The sequence below is a fragment of the Bison bison genome, unplaced genomic scaffold, assembly GCF_000754665.1.
Source record: "Bison bison bison isolate TAMUID 2011002044 unplaced genomic scaffold, Bison_UMD1.0 scf7180017864289, whole genome shotgun sequence".
In the NCBI taxonomy this organism is placed as follows: domain Eukaryota; kingdom Metazoa; phylum Chordata; class Mammalia; order Artiodactyla; family Bovidae; genus Bison; species Bison bison.
This window is the reverse complement of record NW_011494861.1, coordinates 4,404,374-4,412,226: the sequence shown is the minus strand read 5'-3', so window position 1 is coordinate 4,412,226 and position 7,853 is coordinate 4,404,374. Positions and strand designations below refer to the sequence as shown.

Sequence of the window (7,853 nt, the reverse complement as noted above, 5' to 3'; positions counted from 1 at the left end):
ACCGAGCGCGCTCCGCCGTGGAGCCGGTCCCCCACAGGCATCGGGTCCCGGCCCCTCCACCACTGCCGCCTGCGGGGACTGGTGCGTCCTCTGCGACAGCGCGGACAGCGCGGCGCCCCTCGTCTCCTCCCGGGGCGCGCTCCCGGAGCCGACGACCGGACTCCACGGCCATCGCGACTCTTCCGGGAGCTTCTCGCCGCTCCGCGGCGGGACCGAAGCCCAGGCGGGCCGAGGGTGGCCTGTAAGAAAGCAAACGAAACCATGGGGCCCGCTCGCCGCAATGCCCAACCCGCGGGCCTCAACCCCAGGAAGAGGGAAGGAGAAACCGCGTCCCGAGCGCGGATGAGGGAGGTGTCCCAGGTCTGGACCTGTCGTGTCCGGGACATAGCCAGCCTGGAAAGCAGGGAAGGACCTAACAGCCCCGATTCGAGGAGCCGGGGAAGGACTTCTAGCGCCAGAATCAGACACCCGGCAGGGGCCACCGCCCGCCGGCGCCCCGCCCCCACTCACCGCGCCCCCAAGTTCCGGCGCTGCTTGCCGCCGAGGTGGCTCGGCTCGCGCGTTCAGGGGCGCAGAGGCGGGTGGTGGTCATCGCCGAGATGCGGCGCTGGAGCGTTGGGCGCGCCGGGCGGGGACCGCGCGGGGGCAGGGCTCGGCTGAGCCGAGGGGCCGGGTGCAGCCCCCAGCATCTGCCTTACAGGTCCCCGGAGGCACAGATTCGGACGCGGCGAGGCGCCGGGCAGCCCGTGAGGTGGTGAGGTGCGCGCCTCCCTTTCCTCGCGGTTTCTACACTGCCCTGCGCATGTCGCGGGACGCCCCTGGGGTTGATGGGGACACATGTGCAGCGGTGGCCCCGAAGACGCCCTTCTCAGTTGTGGGGAGGGGACTCCCCAGCCACCATCCTGCCCCCAGCCACCATAGATCCTACCCAGTCCGACCAGGTTTGGACCTGGGACCCTTGGGAGACAAACTGCCCTGCGGCCCTCACGGCCTGGTATGAAGGAAAGAGGAATTACCCAGGCCTCCCCCTGCAAGAGTTCTGCGCTCAGGGCTGTTGCTTCCTCCGAGGCAAACCCTCTTAGCAAACTCACACTTGGCGGTACTCTGCACGTGATGCACCGAGACCCTGCAGGAACTTGTTTCCTCCACAGGGACACAACTGAAGGACTAGGGTCTTCTTGGCCCTATGAGACACCTGCATCTTGCACTGGGAGAAGTTGGTCCTTGGCGGGAAGTGGCTGCTGCCCCAAGCATGTCATCACATGCACACTGCGGGGAGCAAGTGAGGCCAGCTGTGAGCTGACCCCATTTGACAGATGACAGTCCCCAGCTCACAGGGATGAGTCTGCATGGAGCCCACGTTCCCATCCTTTTCCAAGGATTCTAGAAAAGTCCCAGAGAAGGAAAGAGCCGGTCAGAATGCCCAGATGCACTGGATAGCTACCTTTCCCCACATGGGCAGTGGGGCAGAGGACCATTTCCCACCCACCCTCCCCCCAGGGTGGCCATCACTGTTCGGTAGCTTGAGTGGGGAAGGTCTTTGCAGATCCTCAAAGACTCAGGAGGATTTAATGAGGCCAAGGCTTCCCTTGTGGCTCAAACAGTAAAGAGTCTGTCTGCCATGCAGCAGACCCGTGTTTGATCCCTGGGTCGGGAAGATCCCCTGGAGAAGGGAATGGCAACCCACTCCAGTATCCTTGCCTGGAGAATCCCATGGACAGAGGAGCATGGTGGGCTATACGGTCCATGGGGTCACAAAGACTGAGCGAGTAACACTTTCTTTTCAATGAGGTCAGTGGCTCTGGAGGTGGCACAGGCGACAGAAGGGAAAAGCTGGTTCTAATTCTGATTCTGTGTGTGACCTCGGGGAATAATAATAATAAAGCTAACTCACACTGAGTGCTCAGTGTGCCAGAAAGAAAGTAAGTGAAGTCGCTTAGTCTTGTCTGACTCTTTGTGACCCCATGGACTGTAGCCTTCCAGGCTCCTCCGTCTATGGGATTTTCCAGACAAGAAAATCCCATAGATGGATTGTCATTTCCTTCTCCAGGGGATGGCTTCCCTGGTGGCTCTGTCTGCCTGCAGTGCGGGAGACACTGTGTGCCAGGCATCAACCTAAATCCACCCTAGATAATAATCTCTTTCAATTCTCTACACAGTCCTGTGAGATACATACCAGTACTACCCCATTTCCAGGTGAGAAAGCTGAGGACCAGAAAGGTAAAACTTGGCCACCATCACGAGGGGGAGAATGAAGTGGAACCAGGACCCATATTCATTCCTTTCTGACTCCCAAGCCTCACTCCTTAAGCAGCTGCATCTGGCCTCAATTTGGCAAATTGCTTAGCCTCTCCACGCCTTGGTGTTCTTGTGTGTACAGACAGCATCAGGCTCACGGTATGGACTCAATATATGTTGGTGGAATGAATGAACGACCCCCACACCCCTCAAGGTGGTTGTAAAGACTGTAGTAAATGGAGTTGCTGCACACAGCAGGCACTTCATCAGCTTACCTAAGGAACCTCTGGAGCCCTGGGCCCAAGTAAGCTATAGTTCCCTGCTCCACACTTATGGACATTTGGGAGCATTTCCAGCTGAGACCTTCACCCTCACTGGTCCTTTCTTCTCCCTTTCCTTTCAGAGCCACCGAAACGCCTTGACCTGGGCGGCTGACAGATGAAGGAGTACATTTGGGAGACTCCAGACTCCGGTAACTAGAGGACTTGAAATAAGATTTATATCCACTTTTCCATTCAGAGGCCAAACCACATTCAGGCCTCTTTTTTTCCCCCCTTAATCATGTTTGTGTAAGTGAGGACTGGTTTGTAAAGGCATCTCCATATGTCAGTCTGTCTCACCAAGGGTGTTCAGCCCATCTGTATTTCCCCTAGAATTCATCCCATACCCAGATGCAGATGTACACACACCCCTGACTAGCAAGCAAGGGCACTATAGAGAAAGGGGGCTACAGAGGTAGCATGCACAAGCTTCAGTTCATGGCCCCCACCCAGACACAGCTTCAAAACAGTGCACTCGGGAGGCATTCATGTCTTAAATTTAACCACAGAAGCCCAAGAAGTCCTACTTCCGAATCAGCCTATGAGGTTGATCTTGTCCAAAAATGTGAATTAAAAAAAAAAAAAAAAAGGCTAGGGACTTCCCTGGTGGTCCAGTGGCTAAGACTCCATGCTGCCAGTGCAGAGGACCCGAGTTTAATCGCTGGTCAGGGAACTAGATCCCACATGCTGAAACCAAAGATCCTGCATGCCGCAACTAAGAACCGACAAAGCCAAATAAATAAATATTTAAAAAAATTAAATGTAAAAAAGGATAGTGATATCCTAGGATTACATCACACTGATGGTTGCACAATTTTGTGAATCTAGTCTCCCTCCATATCTAAGTGGGGGTCAGTTCCAGGGCCCTCTTAAGATCCTCAAATTTGAAGATGCTCATGGTAAAGAACCCGCCTACCAATGCAGGAGACCCAAGAGACTCAGGTTCGATCCCTGGGTTGGGAAGATTTCCTGGAGAAGGAAATGGCAACCCACTCCAATATTCTTGCTTAGACAATCCCATGAACAGAGGAGCCTGGCAGGCTACAGTCCATAGGGCCACAAATAGTCAGACATGACTGAAGTGACTCAGCACACACGCAAGTTCCTTACATAAAATAAGGTAATATTATATTTAAATATAACCTATGCACAGTCTACTGTATACTTTAAATCATCTCTAGATCACTCATAACACCTGATGCAATATAAATACAATGTAAATAAGTATAGCATTGTGTCAGTCACTCAGTTGTTTCTGACTCTGGGTGATCCCACGGACTGTAGCCTGCTAGGCTCCTCTGTTCATGGAATTCTCCAGGCAAGAATACTGGATTGGGTAGCCATTTAAGTTTAACGTAAATGATAGGTAAATAGTTGCTGGCCATTGGCAAATTCAAGTTTTGCATTTTGGAACTTTCTGGAAATAGTTTCTTTTAATTTTTTTCAGTCAACTGTCAGTGAAATTCATGCAACTGATATGGATACAGAACCCATGGATACAGAGGGGTGACTGTATACTGGAACCCACCAAACTGTACTTTTAAGTGGTGAAATTTATGGTGTGTAAGTTATATCTCAGTAGAGGGAAAAAAGGGGGGCACCATTCTTCCTAGTGGCCCAAAATAAATGGCATGAACCCAGCAGGTTTCTGAAAGCCCCATAACTCTTTTTTCTTTTTTTACTCCAGCACGCTTGATAAATGCTAACTCCCCTGACTCAGAAGATTCCTTGGTGGTCCAGTGGTTAAGACTTTGTGTTCCACTGCAGGGGTTGTGGGTTTGATACCTGGTTGGGGAACTGTGATCCCGTATGCCACAGGAAACCATAAAAAGAAATAAATAAATTGGGCCAAGATACAAAAGAAAATCTAATCCTGGTGTAGGTAACACAAGGGAGTCGGGCATCCTGTGGCTGTTCTGCCTGGACCCTGGCAGGTACTGACAAGTCCAAAGCAGCCTGTCTTTTATGCCCTCAAAGACAGGACTGTGGTGACACGGGGTCTGAGACTGGACCCTGCAGAAGAAAGGGGGCTTGGTGGTGGGGAGGACTTGCCTATTGCAACCCTGCGTCTGTGAATGACAGATGTTGCTGCCATATTGGTAAACAAGGATGCTGCAAACTTCAAGCCACCACATTACCAGCCACATAGACCATAAGCCCTGAGGGAACTCAGGATGGAGGCAGGAAGCACCCACTCCCCAGCTAGAAGTCAGCCGCTGCAGCCACCGCCAGGGGGTACCCTGAGGAGACTCAGGATGAGAAAACACGGTATTCTGGCCCAGAGAGCAGAGGGTATACCAAGGAATGACGTCAGCAAGCCCAGACTTTTGCAACTTTCCCATGCATAGACAAGCGCTAAATTCCTTAACTTGAAATGTCTGGTGTTCTTTAACAGTAAGGTGGCTCAGTGGTAAAGAATCCGACTGCCAGTGCATGAGACAAGGATTCGATCCTTGGGTTGGGAAGATCCCTGGAGGAAGGCATGGCAACCCACTCCAGTATTGCCTGGGGAATTCCATGGACAGAGGAGCCTGGAAGGCTACAGTCCATTGGGTCGCAAAAGAGTTGGACATGACTGAACAACTCAACAACAACAATAGCAGCAATATTTTGATGTTCTGACTACTTGGTCTTTGTTGCAGAAACTCCTATGTATCCTGGCTCCTCGCTTGCCTCTTTGGAGCAGTCCCACAGGGCTATCTGAGAGGTTATGTCCTGGGCTTAAGTTCTTTAAAGATGTCCGCCAAATAAAACAAAACTCTCAGCTCTGAGGTCGTGCTTTTTTTTTTTTCAGTTGATATATCGGAAAGTCATTTGGTGGGCCCATGGTGGATGGGCCAGTGTGGGGACCTATGTGTAACCTGTGGGGGTGCTCCAGGGAGCCTGCCTAGCCCTTGCAAAGCCCTTGTGTCAGCAAGCACACTCTTCAAAACCCCACTTCTGAATAAGGAAGCGCAACTTGACTTGTTGGGTTGGTGAAGAAATCTCCACTGAATTAAAAATAGCAAATAAATGTAAGAAGTCAAAATGCTGTACAAAGGGGAGAATTACTTTAAGTGTTTACTCATGGCTATGCTGACTGGGCATTTTAACTAAATACAGCTTTACGTTTCTCCAGCTCCTAAAGTTGCCCCGTGGCTTGTGCATCAAATTCACCTTTTTTTCTAATTGAGGACAGAGACAGGTCTAATTATTCTTAGGAGATAGCCCTATGGAGCAGTTGATTGATTGATAGATCAAGCACTTTATTTCTTTTTTAGTTTTTTTTTTTGGCTGTGCTGCATGGCTTGCAGGATCTTAGTTTCCCCAACCAGGGATCGAACCTGGGCCTCCTGCAATGGAAGCACAGAGTTCTACCCACTGGAAAGTGAAAGTGAAAGTCACTCAGTTGTGTCCGACTCTTTTGCAATCCCATGGACTTCATGGAATTCTCCAGGCCAGAATACTGGAGTGGGTAGCCTTTCCCTTCTCCAGAGGATCTTCCCAACCCAGGGATCGAACCCAGGTCTCCTGCATTGAGGGCGGATTCTTTACCAGCTGAGCCACAAGGGAATCCCAGAATACTGGCGTGGGTAGCCTATCCCTTCTCCAGAGAATCTTCCCAACCCAGGAATCAAACCGGGGTCTCCTGCATTGCAGGTGGATTCTTTACCAACTAAGCTATCAGGGAAGCCCCAACCTAACCACTGAACCGCCATGGAATTCCCAGAAGCATTTTATTTCTGATGTAGATAACTGCCTTATTCTATTGATTAGAAAGGAAAACAAAAAAAAAAAAAGAAGAAGAAAAAGAAAAGTCAACCCATGCCAGAAGGAAAAGTGGCTTGTCCTATAGAAGAGAGGGTCATCCTTGGAGGGTTGGTTGAACACAGTTCCATGCCTGGGCTTTGAGGTTGTTGAGTGGGGAATGTTATAGAAATGCCAAGGACATGGGGCTTCCCTGGAGGTCCAGGGGTTAAGATTCTGTGCTTCCAATTTAAAGGGCGTGGATTTGTTCCCTGATTGGGGAACTAAGATCCCACATGCTGCGAAGCATGGCCAGAAAAAAGAAAAAAATGCCAAGGACAGGTTAGGACCCCCACGAAATGGGACAGATGTTAAAGAGATACAGTAATTGGTGGAATGAGCCACCCACCTAAAGTAAGTCTACCCCCAAAGGAATGCTGAGGTCAACGAGAAAGCTGGAAAGCCTCCCAGATCCTAGAATATATAGACATTCCAACATAGGACCATGGGGATGACGCTTATGAATGATGCCTCAGGCCCCTGTACTTACTGGAACCCCTTCTCTGGCTGGCCACACCAACACCCGTCCTCAACCCTTCGGGCGGATGCTACCAACTTCTGTATTTGCAGCCATCACCCCTTTCCCCTTAGTTTGTCAGGTTAGCATCACCTCTATCTTTCTATAAATAGAAAGAATGCTTAGCACAGCCTTCAGAAAATCATGTGTAGCAAGCATCTGGAAGAGATAAAGGGCACTCACAGGACATCTTTGCTGGAGCTGGGTCTCCTTCCCTGGTAGGAACACCTTGGGAGAGCAGCTGCTTTGGGCCTCCAGGGAGCTGGGGAAGCCAAGAAGCAAAGCAGTTGTGAAAACCAATGCAATTCCAGCACCAGGTGTGCAGGGAAGTGGCCTGCAGGTGCCTGGCAGGCTGTTCCAGTCTCCTTCACCAGCCTTTTCTCCAAAAAGGGACTTTGCTGGGAGGGACTTCTCCTTCGAGTTAAGGCATTGCAGTCCCCAGGAGATGCCTGAGAGTGCGTGTACCTTCCAGAGACCCGTGGGCACTGGTGTCCCCAACAGAATCTATTAGTACAGACATCCAGAGGGGAAGATAGAGATGGGCAGATGCAACCGAATGTGGTGCTCAGGCCGCTAGGCTGAGCACAAGTGCTAAGCGGAGGCTTCTTAGTGACCTGGAGTCCCTCGGAGATTCCAAGGTTGCCTGGGAGACCTGTGGGGTGAAGGCCAGAGGGGAGGGAGCATCAGAGACAATCTGGACCCATTTTCAGATTTTTATCCACCCTATCTTACTCCTCCTGTTTTGAAGAAAAACCTAATTTGTACTTTTCTTTAAAAACCACTTATGTCTGGTCCACTCCCTGTTATCAAATAAGCACATTTATCACACAGACGGAAGCCTGGTGTCTCTGAGAACTTGAACGGACTGTTTACAACACTGGGGCTGCAGGACAAGGTGACCTTCAGATCACAAAAGGGCAGTGCTTTGCGTGCGGCGGGGCCAGTCAGAGGACATGAGGCATCCAGGCCAATGCCGCGTCTAAGGCAACCTG

The 7,853-nt window shown here is 51.0% G+C and overlaps 1 long non-coding RNA gene across 3 annotated transcripts in view; it reads left to right on the top strand.

Moving 5' to 3' along the window:
* LOC104995871 overlaps window positions 1–5,317 on the top strand; it is a 6,318-nt gene extending 1,001 nt beyond the window's left edge. The window contains exons 2-5 of one of the 3 annotated variants that reach the window (XR_826109.1): window positions 701–759; window positions 2,197–2,542; window positions 2,642–2,710; window positions 4,006–5,317. This is a non-coding gene — a long non-coding RNA (uncharacterized LOC104995871). Of the gene's footprint in view, window positions 1–700; window positions 760–2,039; window positions 2,543–2,641; window positions 2,711–4,005 lie in introns of those variants that run through there. The other 2 variants (XR_826110.1, XR_826108.1) reach the window with 2 other exon arrangements.
* Window positions 5,318–7,853: the final 2,536 nt, after the last annotated feature.